General features: G+C 36.7%; 1 protein-coding gene and 1 long non-coding RNA gene across 2 annotated transcripts in view; one reads left to right on the forward strand and one right to left on the reverse strand.

Annotated features, from left to right (window-relative positions):
* Nucleotides 1–6896, reverse strand: part of LOC132692552 (uncharacterized) — a 42984-nt gene extending 36088 nt beyond the window's left edge. The window contains exon 1 of the long non-coding RNA XR_009616427.3: nucleotides 6795–6896. This is a non-coding gene — a long non-coding RNA (uncharacterized LOC132692552). The remainder of the gene's footprint in view (nucleotides 1–6794) is intronic.
* The window catches only part of GABRB1 (gamma-aminobutyric acid type A receptor subunit beta1), a 378808-nt gene that overhangs the window by 242694 nt on the left and 119486 nt on the right, over nucleotides 1–16628 (forward strand). The gene's annotated exons all lie outside the window — the stretch shown is intronic.

Here is a 16628-nt window from a genome sequence, read left to right on the forward strand (position 1 = left end):
AAGGCAATGATCAGTTTCAATTCACCTGACGCAATGAATTTCTGTTTCTAAGGATAAGAATCCTTTGCATTATCATCATTTTCTACAACTTATCAAGTTGTAAAATAACTCAAGGAACAATGAAGAGCTAAGATAACATAGAAGAGTTCTTTTCTGGTTCATTTAAAAATCTTTCTTAATTTTTTCCAACTGGCACAAATCTTTCATCCCCTTCCAATAATTGCTAATCTTTGTAACAGAGAGCATGCCCCCCCCTCTGAGCCTCTGGCATGTAGCAATGACTAGCTGGAATTTTAAAATATCATTTTACTTTCATTGTGATCACCTCACACTTACGTTTCATTATTTCCAATAAGTCAATTTTATTCATGGTAGTCGTATGAATTTTTTGAAATATATTAATATGATGAGTCTGTTAAAGGAAAATAATGAGAAAATCACAACACAGTTACAAATATTAGGAAACCATTTGTATACTGGTTAGAACAGACACTTAGAGCCAGCTTCTCTGGGATCGAGTGACTTAAGATAAATTACTTAATCTCTTAATCTCTCTATGCCTCAGTTACTTTATCTGTAAAATGGACATAATAATAATATCTACCTCGTAGTGTTATTGTGACAATTATTTAATGCTTTGAATAGTATCTGCATATAGCAAATACCCAATACATATTAATTATCATTATTATTCTTTTTATTATATGATGAAAATTGTGAAGACAGTATTCAGACAACTATAGTTTGGAAAACACTGGCATCTATACCAACAAACAGCTAATAAGATTTTCTCTTTTAGTTGCCACTACCTGAGAGGGTTTCTGAAAGGCATCAATAGTTTCTTTCTGCTAGCTCAGAATCTGTTACCTTATATCTCTGTAATTCCTCTCAGTTTTTCAAGACCCTTCGGTAATATATCAGTCCCACTGACCTTCAAATCCATTGACCTTCCTCCCAACGATGAGCTCAATTCTTTCCTTACTGAGCTTAGAATCCATTTTCCATCACTGTGATCATTCATTTACATATGTACTCAACTCCCTTATTCTTGTCGTATAATATTTGCCTAGAAAATCTCCAACCCTAATTAAATACAATTGCCCTATGCCTGTATGAATGGAAGAACATGATAAAGAGGAAAAACCTAACAATGATAACTAATTAAATTATGAATTTATATCCAAACTTTAAGGAGTTCTCAGCACTGTCCACCAATCCTATTACATTTCCTTAAACAATTGATTTTCCGATCCCCGAGACTACTATTTACACCTTTTCTTATCTCCTCAAGTCTTCAATGCCCATCCCATTTACAGCAATCATTCTTGCCTCTATTTCGTTAAGAAATTACAACAATCAAGGGCACCTGGGTGGCTTAGTTGGTTAAGCATCCAACTTCGGCTCAGGTCAGATCTCACGGTTTGTGGGTTGGAGCCTGTGTTGGGCTCTGTGCTGACAGCTTGGAGCCTGGAGCTTGCTTCCAATTCTGTGTCTCCCTCGCTCTCTCTGCCCCTCCCCCACTTGTGTGCATGCTCTCTCCCTCACCCTCAAAAATAAATAAGTTTAAAAATATTTTAAAAATTAAAGAAATGAGAACAATCAGAAGAGAGCTACATCTATCCACCAGCAAATCTACCAGGTCTCTGAAAATATCCCCACTCAGACTGACACCCATTAGTTACAATGGATGAACTGTATCAGTTTCAGTTATCTAAGACCAAGGACTCTACCTAATGCACTACCATTCCGTCTGACTACTCAAGGACTTTGTTCCTACAATCCTTTTCTTTTATTGGACTATGGCCTACAGCACACAAACATGCTGTATTATCCTTTTTGACCCCCTGCAAACTCCAGCTAGCACCCATATGTTATAGTCAAAGTCACTGAAAGGCGACGTTGTCTCCACTTCTGTAGAATATCCTCCCTGCCATTCCAACTTACAGGTCATCAATGAACCTCCATCTTGTTAATTTCAGTGGAAAGCTATCAATATTCATCTTACTAGACCTCTTGAGTCAAAACGTTGACTCAAACTTTTTCTTGAAACACAGTCTCTTGCTCGAAGGATGTCACAGCCTCTAACCTTTAATCATGCCTTCTTAACTGACTGATTGCTTTTTCTCAATTTTCTTTACCAATTCTTCATCCTCTATCACATATGTGAATATTGGATTTCCCTTCAGTCCTAAACATTGTTCTCAATCCTACAACCAGTTCCATGGCTTGAAATATCATCTCTTCCCCCAATTTCTGGTCATTCCCAAATTTCTATCTCTAACCGTGACCTCTTCCTGAGCCCCAGATTTGACAACTCACCTGCTTATTTAAAACTTCTGCTTCAGTGCCAGTAGGCATCCCAAAATCAGTATGTCCAAACAAGAACACTTAATGATCCTCTCTGACTTAGTAAAGATACAGATTAAATTAATGTATCAAATAAACTCAAAAACACACTGCCTTAAATAAAAGCCAAGTTTATTTCTCTCACACATAAATATCCACATAAGTGGTGGTGTCAGAGTACAAACATGAAGGATTTATTAAAGGAATTTATTAAAGACTACAAACTTTCTCATTTGGGGGAGAACCTGTGGAAGTTAGGGTCCAGAAGGGGATGCTGGAGCATGAAAATCTCTAATAAGGTCTCATGAAGCACTATGGTGAGGAGATAAATTGGAGATTACAAGGGGATCTGAAAATGTAGATGCTTTCAACAGCCAGTGTGAGACAATGAACAGGAGCTGGTGAAAAAGTCTATTAACATATATTACCTCTGCCAAGCTATCAGTTCTGCAGGTCCTTGACCAAGCATCTAGAGGTGGGATTGTGGCCATTGTGGCATATAGCTAGTAGTCAGGAAGAATAACCAAACGCAGAGCAAGCGAGAGCAAGTACAGAACTGAATCCACCATTACCTAGAGAACAGATGTATAGAGGAAAAAGAAGTGACCCAAAGAGGATTCTGAATGAAATGATGTCATCAAAGGGATAAACAAAACAAAGGGTGTCCATTAAAGGGAGGAAATGGGAAGAAATCCAGAAAGTGGTAGAATGGAGACCTGAGAACTTTATAAAGCAGAAAGTGAACTCTGTCCTGTGCTTCAGAGATACTCATAAGGTAAGCACTGAAGGGTGGCCATTGGATCTGGCAGTATGACAGTCAGTGGTGACCTCTGAGTGCAAAGGTCTAAGTGCAGTTATTGAGCTGTATGCTAGGAGGAGCATGTAAACATTCCCAAGAAGGGAAGGAAAGAGAGAAGGTAGCAGCCAGAGCAGGAGGCATGGCCAAGAGAAGAGTGCTATTATTGTTATTTGTGGAGTTCTTTTTGTTTGTGTATCTGTATTGCAAAGCTTGGAATATGTTTATGAGCTATAATGTCCTGAGCTATACTACTTCAGAAAAGGACTAATAAAACATAAAAAAAAAAAAAACATAGGATAAGTAATTGACTGATTAAGATTCTGGCTTTGGTGGAAAGGGATAGAGATGCAGGAACAGTTGAGGTTTTTCCTCAACCAGAAGGCTAAGGATGGACATGTAAGCACTGTAGGTGAAGGGAAGAGGAGTGACCCGTCTTATTGAGGTTATCTGCTAAGCGATGTCCCAGACGTGGTTGCTATTATCTAGGGAACTTAAGAAGAATAAAAAAGAGGGGCACCTGGGTGGCTCAGTTGGTTAAGCGTCTGACTCTTGGTTTTGGCTCAGGTCATGATTTCACGGTTTCATGGGTTTGAGGCCCACATCAGGCTCTGTGCTGATGGCAGTGCACAGCCTGCTTGGGATTCTCTCTCCCTGTCTCCCCCCACCCCCCACGCTGTCTCTGTCTCTCTCAAAATAAATAAATAAACTTAAAAAAAAAAAAGAATAAAAAAAAAGATTTGGAATAGTGCTTGAGTTTAATGGGAGAGATAATTCACCAAAGATAATTGAAAGAAATGTAAAGTTGAATTCAGAGCCTGACTGAGGTTGGTGACCATGAATTTGGAGTGAAACTATCCTGGACAATTGTGCTTCAGTGTCCTTCAGTATTTGATCTTAGTATAAAGATGGATTTTCAAGTTGGTCACTCCAAGATTAGTGTTCTTCACTGTGATGGAGTCAGCTGATCGGTTAGGATGCATTCTGCTTGCAAGAAATAGAAAAACTGAATGAGGTATAAATTTCTCACACAATGAAGTCTAAAGGTAGATGGCTATGGACACTGACTGAACAACTCAATGAAGGTAATATGACCAATCTCTCTGTAACTCTTTCTGTTTTTTGATCACATTCGCAGTTGATCCAATAAGACGAGAGTGGGATGATATCTAGGACATTTATAGATGATATCTAGGACATTTATATGAAGTGTATTTTAGCATAGTGTTTAAAAACCTGGACTCTAGGGCCATATCTCTTGGGTTCATATTTCGGCTTGACAACTCACTATGTGGTCTTGAGCAAGTTCATCAATTTCTTCATTTGTGAAATAAGGTGACAATAGCACCTAACTTAAAGGTTGTTTGCAAACTAAATGAAGTAAGCTCTATAGAGTACTTAAAATAGTGTCAGGGTTATATTATAGCAAGTGCTCCATGACTGTTGGCAATTATTATTTATGAGGTCCCAGCTGTGAAGCTGAAGGGTTAGACAGTCATACATCTGTGGCAGCCTGAATTATAACCTTCCCAAAGCTACCCATGCCCTAATCCCTCCAACCTATGAATAAGTTACCTTACATGACAATAGTGACTTTACATATGTGGTTAAATTAAAAGTCTTAAAATGGGACTAATAACCTGTTATTCATATGGGCCCAATGTAATCATAAGTGTTCTAGTAAGGGAGGCAGGAGACTAAGAGTAGGAGATATGACTAAGGAAGCAGAGGTCAGAGTAACACAGGATGGGTCATGAGCCAAGACATACAGGATATCTCTAGAAGCTAGAAAAATCAAGAGAACAGATTGTTCCTTGAAGCCCACAGAAGGAATGCAGCTCTGTCAATGATTGGATTTTAGATTTCTGGCCTCCAGAACTACAAGATAACAAATATGTATTGTTTTAAGCCACTAAGTTTATGGCAATTTGTTACAGCAGCAATAGAATACATATCTGTTCATGGAGAACATTGAACTTGATGGCAGATCCTAAGACAAGAAGATGGTTATGCAGCAGATCTTAGTGATTATGAATAAGGGGTCAAGCCTAGGAATCAATTCAGAGTAAAAGATTAGAGGGGCACCTGGATGGCTCATTCGGTTAAGTGTCTGACTTTGTCTCAGGTCATGATCTCATGGCTCATGAGTTTGAGCCCCCTGTCTGGCTCTGTGCTAACAGCTCAGAGCCTGGATCCTGTTTCAGATTCTGTGTCTCCCTCTCTCTCTGCCCCTCCCCACCTTGTGCTCTGTCTCTCTCTGTCTCTAAAGAATTAATAAACATTAAAAAAATGTTTGGGAAAAAAAAAGAGGAAAAGTTTAGAAAAGGAGACACAGCTTCTGAATGGCACCGTATTATACAAACTCTTTATCTTTTATTGTGGCCAAATATTTTTTCTTACTTATTTATTTTTTTCTTATTAGCTGAACTCTGCACCCAATGCATATCTTTATGAACTTCAGTTTAGTGGTGTTGTGTCCTACACACTAGTCATTTCTAACTGTTCAGTCCACAAAATTCATACTAGTCCTCAACACCTTACTATGTGGGCAATAATATCTGTAATTTTTATTTCCCTTCTTCTAATCAGGAAATTATTTTCATTTTTCTCTTAATAGAGTTTGTGTTATATAATCCTGAGTTATGTATATTAATTTTTCATGCAGCATTAAGATTGTTTTTTCTAAGAAATACTAAAGACCAGAGCTAAAGTGGTTTCCTAGCTGTGTTCTCTCATCAAGATGCTATAACCAAAGCTAAAGGGCAACCCATGCTTGGTATTTCCTCTTGGTTCTTGTCAGTTCTTTGAATCTCAATGTCCTAAAGATTGGACTGTAAAAGTACAAAACAGTTTCATAATTAAATAAAGGTATTCTCAGAGCAAGCAGAGGCAAAATAAAACTTTAATCCTGTTGTGAAGAAAAGAGATAATTGGTTTCAAAAATACATTAACAAAAAAATGTAACACAACAGTACTTTGTAAGATGTGTCACATAGTAACATTTTAGAATGGACGGCAGAGGTTGGAAGTCCACATTCTGTGAAAAAAAGGTCTCTACCGTCAGCATGTAGGTCTGCCTTTTTCTGGGAATGTCTCATATAGTTTCCAACACAATGTGAGAGTAGCTACAGAGAAGGTTTCATTCTAGTTTCTGAAATAACAGGTCTAATTTTTAAAAATTGAGGTTATGGAAATAAATGATGTACCGTAAAACTTGGGAACACGTACAGAGTAAGGGTTGTAGCTGACCTGTATGCTATGCTCACTACTATCACAGACCCTTGACTTTCATGAGGGGCATATGGTCCCCGGTTCTTGGAAAGATAGAAGCTTGTTTTTCCCCAGAACACATTCCCATGAGAGTCTCATGTTTACTATGCATAACATGAGTGTAACAGCTTTATTTTTTATTCAGGCAGCAATTTTTTTTAATTGACTAGGAACTCACTAAAATGGTTTTAAAACCAATGGGTACATTTCCTTATGTAGTATATGATAGATTATTTCACAACTTATTACAAGCATCTGATTAATTCTACTTTTCTCTTTTAGTTTATCCAAAGTATATACTATCAAAAAACAAACAAACATACAAACAAAACACAAACAAAAAGAACCCCAAAGTGTATACTCTCTAGGTACAAAATATTACCTTCTTATACCTCCTCACTTTCTCTTTGTTTCCTTCATCAGCACCAACAGAGGGAGGTTGGCTTGCATAGGGGTTAGGGGCTGGACTCCAAGTCTAACTCTAAGTCCAAATTCCTATACCAGCATTTCCCAACTGTGTAACCTGAGCAGGTTCACTCTTTTCATTCATCCTGAATTCCTGATGTCTGAAAAAATCTACATTTTAGGCTGGTTGTGAGGACTAAATGAGAGGTACAACATTATAACATGCCTAATACATAGTTAATAATTGTGTGATTTCTTTGGAGGTCCATATTTCACCCACCCACCCCCAAAACAGTTTTCCTTTACTTCTGTTAAAATAGTATTTTGTGGGGCGCCTGGATGGCTCAGTCGGTTGGGCATCCGACTTTGGCTCAGGTCATGATCTCACAGCTCATGAGTTCGAGCCCCGCATCAGGCTCTGTGCTGACAGCCCAGAGCCTGGAGCCTGCTTCAGATTCTGTGTCTCCCTCTCTCTCTGCCCCTCTCTTGCTCATGCTCTCATTCTCTCTCTCTCTGTCTCAAAAACATAAATAAACATTAAAAAAAATAGTACTTTGCACTGAGATTCATTTGCTAGGAGAAAGGGAAGAAATAAATCAACTAGTCTTCGTCACTACTTAATTTCCAACATAGGTGATTTAAATTTGTGCTTCAGCTCAATTACAAATGAACAGCTGAAATGAACCCTTGTCATTACTGGAAATGAGCCAAATTAAGTTATGAAATCCGTGAAAACCTTGATCATGAAGCACAGAGGGTAATCTTATTTTTTTGACCTATTGGTTATATCAATAGAAGGCTCAGGGAACAGATCCATTTATTGATATCCTTCTCTCAGCCTAGACAGTTCTATCCTCAACTAGTCATTCCCTTCCTACACAGACTAAACAAACACACTGCATCTTCCTTAAAGTTTACAGCAGAGGGACATAATTTTGCCTCCCTTGCAGTATATGCATCATCTTATTTGATACACTCATTGGGAAATTGTCATATATTGCACTCATTTTATTTATTCACATACATATGTGACATTTCCAATAAAATTTTATTTCTGCTTATATCCTTCAGCAATTTCCCATTGCCTGCAAAATAAATTCCATGTTTCCACACAAAGTTCTCTTTATATTTATCTCTTACCCTTGTTTGGCTTCTGGCTGAAGCAGAACTTTTCAAGTTCCCTGATACAATCTGCATATACTGTATTCAATTGTACTATGAAAACAAGAAAACAAACAATATATATGAAACCCAGAGGAAGTGTTGAGAAAGGAAGGAGCTTGTGAAACATAGGCAGAATTCATAAGATGTGCTTAATATGGACAATAAATTAATAACACGTATGGATGAACCAAAGAAAAAATAAATAGAAAAATATGATGGAACAAACAAGAATGTTTACTTACAGAGAGAAATAGGGAAAGATCAAAGTCTTGGTCATCAACTGACAACCATATATGACAACCCCAATTCTGGCCACACATTGGTGACACCCAAGAGCCCCAGTTCTGGCCCCACACATGTTCTATTCAAGAAATACAAATAAAATACATGGCTGTTCAAGGAGCTAATTATCAAGACTCAGCTATGGTTAGATCTAATTGTTTTTATATCTCTCCCTACATTTCAGTGGCTCAGAGTACCTTCTGTGGGCTACCTTGCTTAAACCTCAACTCTAGCCCTGATAATCACACCGTTACTGGAAAGTCTGAGTCGGCAAAGAAATAAGAGGGCATATGAACGCTGTGTGTCCCAGAATTTAGGTGATGAGATTCTTATACTTAATTGTACCCTATTCTAAGTGTAGGTTGCCCCATTTGTTTTGCCTTACTGCCTTACCTTACCTTGACTTAATATGTCAAGTATTTAAGTATTTTGATTTGGTCTGTGAAACCTTGTGTTCCATGACCTCTGGGAAGTTTGTTTATTTGTGTGTTTAGAATGTACCAAAGAAGCAAGATTTCTCACATGACACTTAAACACATCAGGTTCTTTCACATGTTTTTTGCACGTATTTTTTTGCATTTCTATTCTTTTAATTTATTTTTTTAATCTACATTCAAGTTAGTTATCATAGCTTTTTGCATGTATTTTATTCTCCATACCTAAAATGCCTCTTCTCTACATCTTTCCTTTGAATAACTGCTTATGCCTTAAAACCCAGATCACACTAGTCCTACTTTTATTTTTCTTAATTTTGTTTGATGTTTATTTATTTTTGAGAGAGAGCTAGACAGAGTGCCAGTTAGGAGAGGCAGGGAGAGAGACACACACACACAGAATCAGAAGCAGGCTCCAGGCTCTGAGCTGTCAGCACAGAGCCCGATGGGGAGCTCAAATCACGAACCATGAGATCATGACCTGAGCCGGAGTCGAACACTTAACTGACTGAGCCACCCAGGTGCCCCTTGTCCTACTCTTAAAGTCTTTCTATCTGTGCCCTTTGTTAAGTAGCTTTTAAATGGATGCCAATGATTCCTACCTTCTGGTATTCCCATCATGTGTAATTCTCTTCCCTTGAGTGCGTCTGTACCCGGACACTCACTTTAAAGGTATAGAATGGAAGCAAACATGATACGATGTCACTTCTGAGATTAGGTTTCAAAAAGACTCTTGCTTCCATCTATCTGGCTATTTCTTTTTTGCTTTTGCTTTTTGGCTTTTTTGGCTATTTCTCATTTGTTCTAATGGAAGCCATTTGAAAGTTGCCCTATGGAAATGCCTATTTGGCAAAGAATAGAGGGAGAGCTCCAAATAACAGCCAGCAATGTGGCACCAGTCCAGCAGCATGTATGGAACCAAATCCTATTAGCAACCACGTGAGTGAGCTCGAGAGCTTTCAGATAAGACCATAGTCCCAACACCTTGACGGCAACCTTGTAAAAGGCCCTGAGGCACAGGCACCAAATACATCGGGGTACACAAAATCTATGAGATAACAAAGGTTTGTTGTTTTAAGCTGCTAAATGTGGGGTGCAGCAATAGATAGCTAGTACATTTCTTGCACACACATCTATATTAGTACTAATCACAGAGCACTGATGTAATATGTCTATACGATCCATGAGATTGTTTGCACCTTAGAGACAGAACTTCTATCTTAGTGGGGCACCTGGGTGGCTCAGTAGGTTGAGCACCCAACTTTGGCTCAGGTCACGATCTCACAGTTCGTGAGTTCAAGCCCCTCATCAGGCTCTGTGCTGACAGCTCAGAGCCTGGAGCCTGTTTCAGATTCTGTGTCTCCCTCTGTCTCTGCCCCTCCCCTGGTAGCATTCTGTGTGTGTCTTTCTCTGTCTCTCTCACAAATAAATAAACTTTTTTTTTTAAATTAAAAACAAAAGAACTTCTATCTCAGTGATGTTTTCCAAGAGTCTGGAAGCTCTTGGAATGTAGTAGTTCCATGACTAAGATGTTTAGTGATTTGGAAGCTCCTTGTAGTAATCAATTAAATCATTATAATAATTCCAAGCATTATTGAACCCTTGACCCTCCAGGCAATTTTCTAAATGCTTACAGGTATTATTTTATTCAATCCTAGGAAGGAGAAAACTGAGTCACAGAGAAGTCAGGTAACTTGCCCAACATCAATAACTAAAGGAGGCTGGCTATGAACAGGAGCAAACTACCTAGAGCTTACATTCTTACACAAAGATTACATCCATATCTCATATTTCTAATATTATATTCAACTTATATATATATATTACATGTTTTTGTTTCACATGCACAAACACAGTACCTTGCATAGAAAGGATCGATAAATATGAATGAGTAAATGAGTGAGTGAAGGAATCAACACCAGAGATTTTTTTTTTTTTTTTTCTGGCTGAGTTTTTATCTTCTGAGCTAAGGGGACATGCACATCTGCAATGGAGGAATTCTTTGACTCTTCCCTGAGGATCCATTATCATCTGTGATGATGTGAAACCGACACCATCAGTCCGCAGAGACCCTTTCAATTCCCCATTCTGTCTGAGTGAAAACTGGAGAAATGCCACATTGTCGAGGGCCTTTATTTCTGCCAGTGTTTGTTTTCGTTTTGAAACTATTATTTTAAATGAGCTCATTCAGGACAAAAAAAGTCCTCTCTCTGAAATAAGATCCAACTGACATACAACAGTCTTATTACATCATAGTTATAATTCAAATCCAAAATGGTAATCCCAAATCAAAGACTCTGCTGCTATATTGTTGTGATAGGTGGGGGGAGATTTCTCATGCATTATAACAGACCAAATAGAGGTGAACAACCTACACATTCTGCTTTCAACCTTCAGCCTGCATTCTGGGAAAATTATTTCACCGCCCAGAACTCCTTTATCTATTGTTCTTTTATCCATGCTCACTAAGGTAGATTAACCTCTGCCTAAAACAGTATATGCCTTATTTTTAGGAGTTTAGTCTATCAATGGAGAGATTCAGCTGTCAAAATTCTGGATGAATACTAGCTAAGCAGTGGAAGTCCAAGTGTGCTACCTTACAGTTTGCTAGCCTCATTACCTCTCTATATAGAAGAGGTTGGTAAGTTTAATCATAACAAGACACAAACTATCCAAACACCTGACCCTACCACTGCCTCAATTATTTCTAGCCTTGGCACTTTTGTAGGGCCCTACATTTAAGTTATTTTATAGTTTTGTACTACCCAGAAGAAGAAATGAGATAACAATGAATATTGATGGCCTCCAGGAGGTGGGACTCGGGGAAAGGAACTTCAGGGTCTGGCACTCAGGGAATGGAGCTCAGGGAATGAGGTAAAGAGAATTGGGCTCAGGGAATGGGGCTCATGGAATAGGGTTCAGGGAATGGGGCTCAAGGAATGAGACTCAGGCAACGGGACACGAGAATGGGACTCAGGGAACAGGACTCAGGAAATGGGGCTCAGAGAATGGTGATCAGGGAATGAGACTCAGGGAACAGGGCACAGGAAATGGGGATCAAGAATGGGACTAGGGGAAAGGGGCTCAAGGCATGGTTTTCATGGAATGGAGCTTAGGGAATGAGATCAAGTAATGTTACTTCTTAAGGGAATGGGGCTCAGAGACTAGGACTCAGCTGTGCTGAGATTAGCAAAATCTAGCAAATGATGTATATGGTCTTCAAAAGCAGTTGGAAATGCTGAAACGTTGTTATCTCTACTTTGTAGTATTGTCTGAGAAGTAGGTCTCAGTAGCACACATGGGGCCAGAATAGGACCTTACTTTCTAGAAGCTGCTGGATTAATATTCATGAAGTGAGGTTGTGGGGAAGTAAACACTTCAAATAATAAATGAAATTATGACTGAAAATAGTATTATTGTTAGTGCTTAATATCTCCAGGTAAAGCACAATCAGGACTCTGATAAAATAGGAAAACTACAGAAAGTTACTTGGTAAGAGTCAGTGTTTTTCCTAAAGTTCATATATGTGATGGAAAACAAGAGCACTTACAAGTTTCCAGAGACTTTTCATAAAGCCTACACTATTTGAAATATTTAAATTAATAACATTTTACCTATAGAAATTTACTTGGGGCAGAATGAGCATATCTTCTTGATAACTCCTCACATGCAATTCTTACAAAGTACTTTGTGATTGTTTTCAAGGGCTGTCTCGGAAAACCAAGAGATAGTTTTACATGTAAAAGGTACAATAGATACAGATGTAAAGGTGTTGGTGTTGGTGTAGGTGTCGATATGGATGCAAATATATGTGATCTGATTTCAGAATAGTAGGTCAAGGGAGCCTGGGTGGCTCAGTTAAGCATCTGACTTCAGCACAGGTCTGGTCTCACAGTTTGTGGGTTCAAGCCCCATGTTGGGTTCTGTGCTGACAGCTCAGACCCTGGAGCCTACTTTGGACTCTGTGTCTCCTTCTCTCTCTCTCTCTCTCTCTGCCCCTCCCCCACTCTCACTGTGTCTCTCTCTTTCTCAAATATAAATAAACGTTTTTTTAAAAATTTAAAGAAAATAATACCAAGTCAAAAGAGTTGTCAGAGATTTGAACGTTTGATTAAGATTGGGTCATGGGTGCCAGCTTTGTTTTTATTTTCTTTCTTAAATAATCAAGGATGTATTAAAGTAAATATAAAGCACAGAAAAAGAGGAGACATTATGTTTGCTATCTAAGAAGCCATATACATAGAAGATAAAGAATAATCTTCACATTGGAGGAAAAGGCGTTACAGTAAATCAATAAGCAAACCCATGTACGTTAGTTAAACTTTGCTAAAATTTTAATGCATTTCATAGCTTAGTGTCAGACCCAGGTATTATAACTCAAGGCAATAAAATTCATTTCCCAAGTGTGTTCTCTGTCATATTTTGGAACATACATTCTCTTCACTTTCATACAATGCTTTTTTATCAGGGGGTCTATGCAGTCAGAACTATTTTTATAATAACATTAAGATGCTGGGGTGCCTGAGTGGCTCAGTCGGTTAAGCCACAGACTTCGGCTCAGGTCCTGATCTCTCCGTTTGTGAGTTTGAGCTCCGTGTCGGGCTCTGTGCTGACAGCTCAGAGCCTGGAGCCTGTTTCAGATTCTGTGTCTCCCTCTCTCTGACCCTCCCCCGTTCATGCTCTGTCTCTCTCTGTCTCAAAAATAAATAAACGTTAAAAAAAAGATGTTAAAATTCATTCATCATTGCTCTATTAAAATAAATCAATAAATATATAGTAAATTGTTTTTCAGTTTTAATTTCAAATGTGGTAAACATTGATATTTAACAGTATAAATGTATCAGAAGACCAAAATATTTGAGAATCACTTAAGGCTTTAGGCTAAAACTATCTTTTTTTTTTTTTTCTTGGATAGTGAAGACACAAATACAGGTGTATTTCTTTGCCACTATTACTCCCAGAATAGTCTCAGCTAGTACTTTATTTAAAAAAATACTGGAAACCAATTTGACAATAAATTTCATATATTGAAAAAAATAAAAAATTAAAAAAATTAAAAAAGTAAAAATAAAAAAATAAAAAATACTAATGTACTCAAAGCATAAGAGACTGTTAAAAACTGAGAAAAAACTGAGGGTTGATGGGGGGTGGGAGGGAGGGGAGGGTGGGTGATGGGTATTGAGGAGGGCACCTTTTGGGATGAGCACTGGGTGTTGCATGGAAACCAATTTGACAATAAACTTCATATATTGAAAAAAAATAAAAAAATAAAAATGAGAACAAAGAGAGACAGAAATTAAAAAAAAAACTGCTCTCAGTGTGTATAATCCAGCTATATTAAAGATTGGTCCAAATAAAATCTCTATTAATTGAATAAATAAATAAATAAATAAATAAATAAATAAATACTAATGTACTTTATTGAAAAAAAAAACTAGGCTATGGAAAATTGAAAACTATCTATCTGACATAAGTATTTCAGCAGACTAGCAGAGCTCATGAACACACATAACACAAATTTTTGCAGACATACACATCCTTTTAATATTTTTCTAAAGTCGCGAAAATAAACACTATCATTAACATCCTCAAAGCTATGGCCAGTTCATAGCATAAAAAAGTAAGAAGCAAAGGTATATAAATTTAAAATTATGCTCAGTAATCAATGTTTAAGTATTCTACTTACTTAGAAATTATTGATAATGACTATCCATTAGTTAATTTAATATCTAAGACTTTACAGCAGATATCATGAAAATTATCTTTATACTTACGTGTTACAAAACATAATTTCTGTTAAAGTTTGCCAGAATTATGATCCAATTTATTTGAACACAAATTTACATTTTTTTCATAATCTTAAATATTATATAACATGAATGTTAGCATATTTGATCAGTTAACCTGTATGAGTTTAGGGAAAGCAAACCAAAGTACAAAAAAATGTATGCTTTCATTTTACTTAATATTGATAAAGCAGAAAAGGCATAGCTGTTTTATATTAAACTGAAATTATTAAGCTAAATCCATTTACCAAAGATTTATCTTAATTAGATGAACTTAGATCCTTAAAATGTTTCTGTGCTTGCTTCTTTTTTTTTTTTAAAGTGTTGATTTATTTATTTTGAGAAAGAGAAAGAGAGCATGTGGGAGAAGCAGAGAGAGTAAGAGAGGGAGAATTTCAAGTAGGCTCCACACTGTCAGTGCAGAGCCTGATGCAGGACTCAAATTCTCCAACCGTGAGATCCTGACCTGAGCCAAAATTAAGAGTCAGACATTCAGCTTACTGAGTCACTCAGGCACCCCTGTGTTTGTGTCTATAAAAATATATTTTGTTTATACTCAGGTTTATCTTCAGATAGTATATATCTTTTGCCTTTTTACTAAAGAAAATATTTCGTTTAAAGATATTTAACGAATATATTTAAAATATTAAAATATTAAAATTTAAAATATTAAATTTAAAATATTAAAATTTAAAATATTAAAATTACCATTTTCCTTATTTTTTAGCAATTTAGGAATATTTGATTTTTATTAGCACTTATTTAAATCAACCAATCAGGACATATTAAAAGCTTTATAATCTAATTTATTAATACTTTCCTATAATAAAAGGTAAAGGCCCTTCTGAATTATACATACAAAAACACAAAGATGATTATAAATTTAGATCTATACATTTGCCACAGGTCAATAAGGAATATAGAAACACAGAAATTCATGGTCCAGACTCCTTTCCATTGCACTGGGCACAAGATTCTTAATTAACTTGAGCTCAAAATGGGCAAATAGATAAAACAAACAAAAAGGCTAATAAACCAGACTCTCTGGTGTCTCTCATCCAACAGAGTATAGAACTCTAACTCTATAATCCATTAACCTATTTACAGAAATCATTAAAAGGTCAGACTGTGAAACCAAATTCTCAATCGCTGCTATCACCAAGGGAATAACATAACTGGCAGTAAGCAAACCAGAAACAAAAACAAACAAAAAACCAGTATGGAAGATAAAAAGAGAATCAGAGTCAGCAAAGTTAAATATTTGGTTTTCACCTTAAAATGAATCAATAAATATATATTTCACCCCTGTGAGTCAAGAAATATACATACCTGAGCTTAAGTCACCTATAAGATAACACTTTTCTGGTAACACATTTTACCTGGCTCTGTTAGGTAAATCCACTGGTCATCTTGATAGATTACCTCCAAAACTGTTAAAGGAAAATAATTTCAAAAATAAAAAATCATATAAGAATATGAAACAAAAGTGTCAAACATTTCGACAACTCAATTAATGAGAGAACTAGTAAGATATTACATGTAGTTCAAAGGGGAATCCAAGGAGAAAATATACTGAAAAGACATATCATACTGAAAAGAATTTACAGATAGATGCAAACTGGCAAAATTAGCCAATTATCCAGGCAATAATTAATTACCATTGCACTTCAATGGATAAGAATTCTTTGCATTGTTATTTCTCTACAGCATACAGAGTTGCAGAATAGCTGTTAGGTAATGAAAAGTGAGATAGACCTGACCATTAGGCAAAACATCTAGTAATCTTTCTGATTCATTTTAAAATCTTTCATAAGTTTCCCTATACAGTAAGAGGTAAAGGGCTTTTTGAATTACATATACAAATGCACATAATTTACACATGTTTGTAGATTCAGATATATGCTTTTGCCACAGGTCCAGAGTCAACAAAGAAATGCAAAACTATGGTCATCATATGACTTCCTCCTCTGACAAGAGAGATTTCTCTTCTGACCCAAAAACAATTCCCAACATAGAGGGATACTATGAAGATTTGGGGAGATAATATGAGCAAAGTGCATACTGCTTTTCCTTCTCATATTTCTATGCACAGTATTAAATACAACATGTAAATTTCTCTATTAAATAAAGCAATTTCTTTGTATA

Source organism: Panthera onca, chromosome B1, assembly GCF_046562875.1.
Source record: "Panthera onca isolate mPanOnc1 chromosome B1, mPanOnc1 haplotype 2, whole genome shotgun sequence".
Lineage (NCBI taxonomy): Eukaryota > Metazoa > Chordata > Mammalia > Carnivora > Felidae > Panthera > Panthera onca.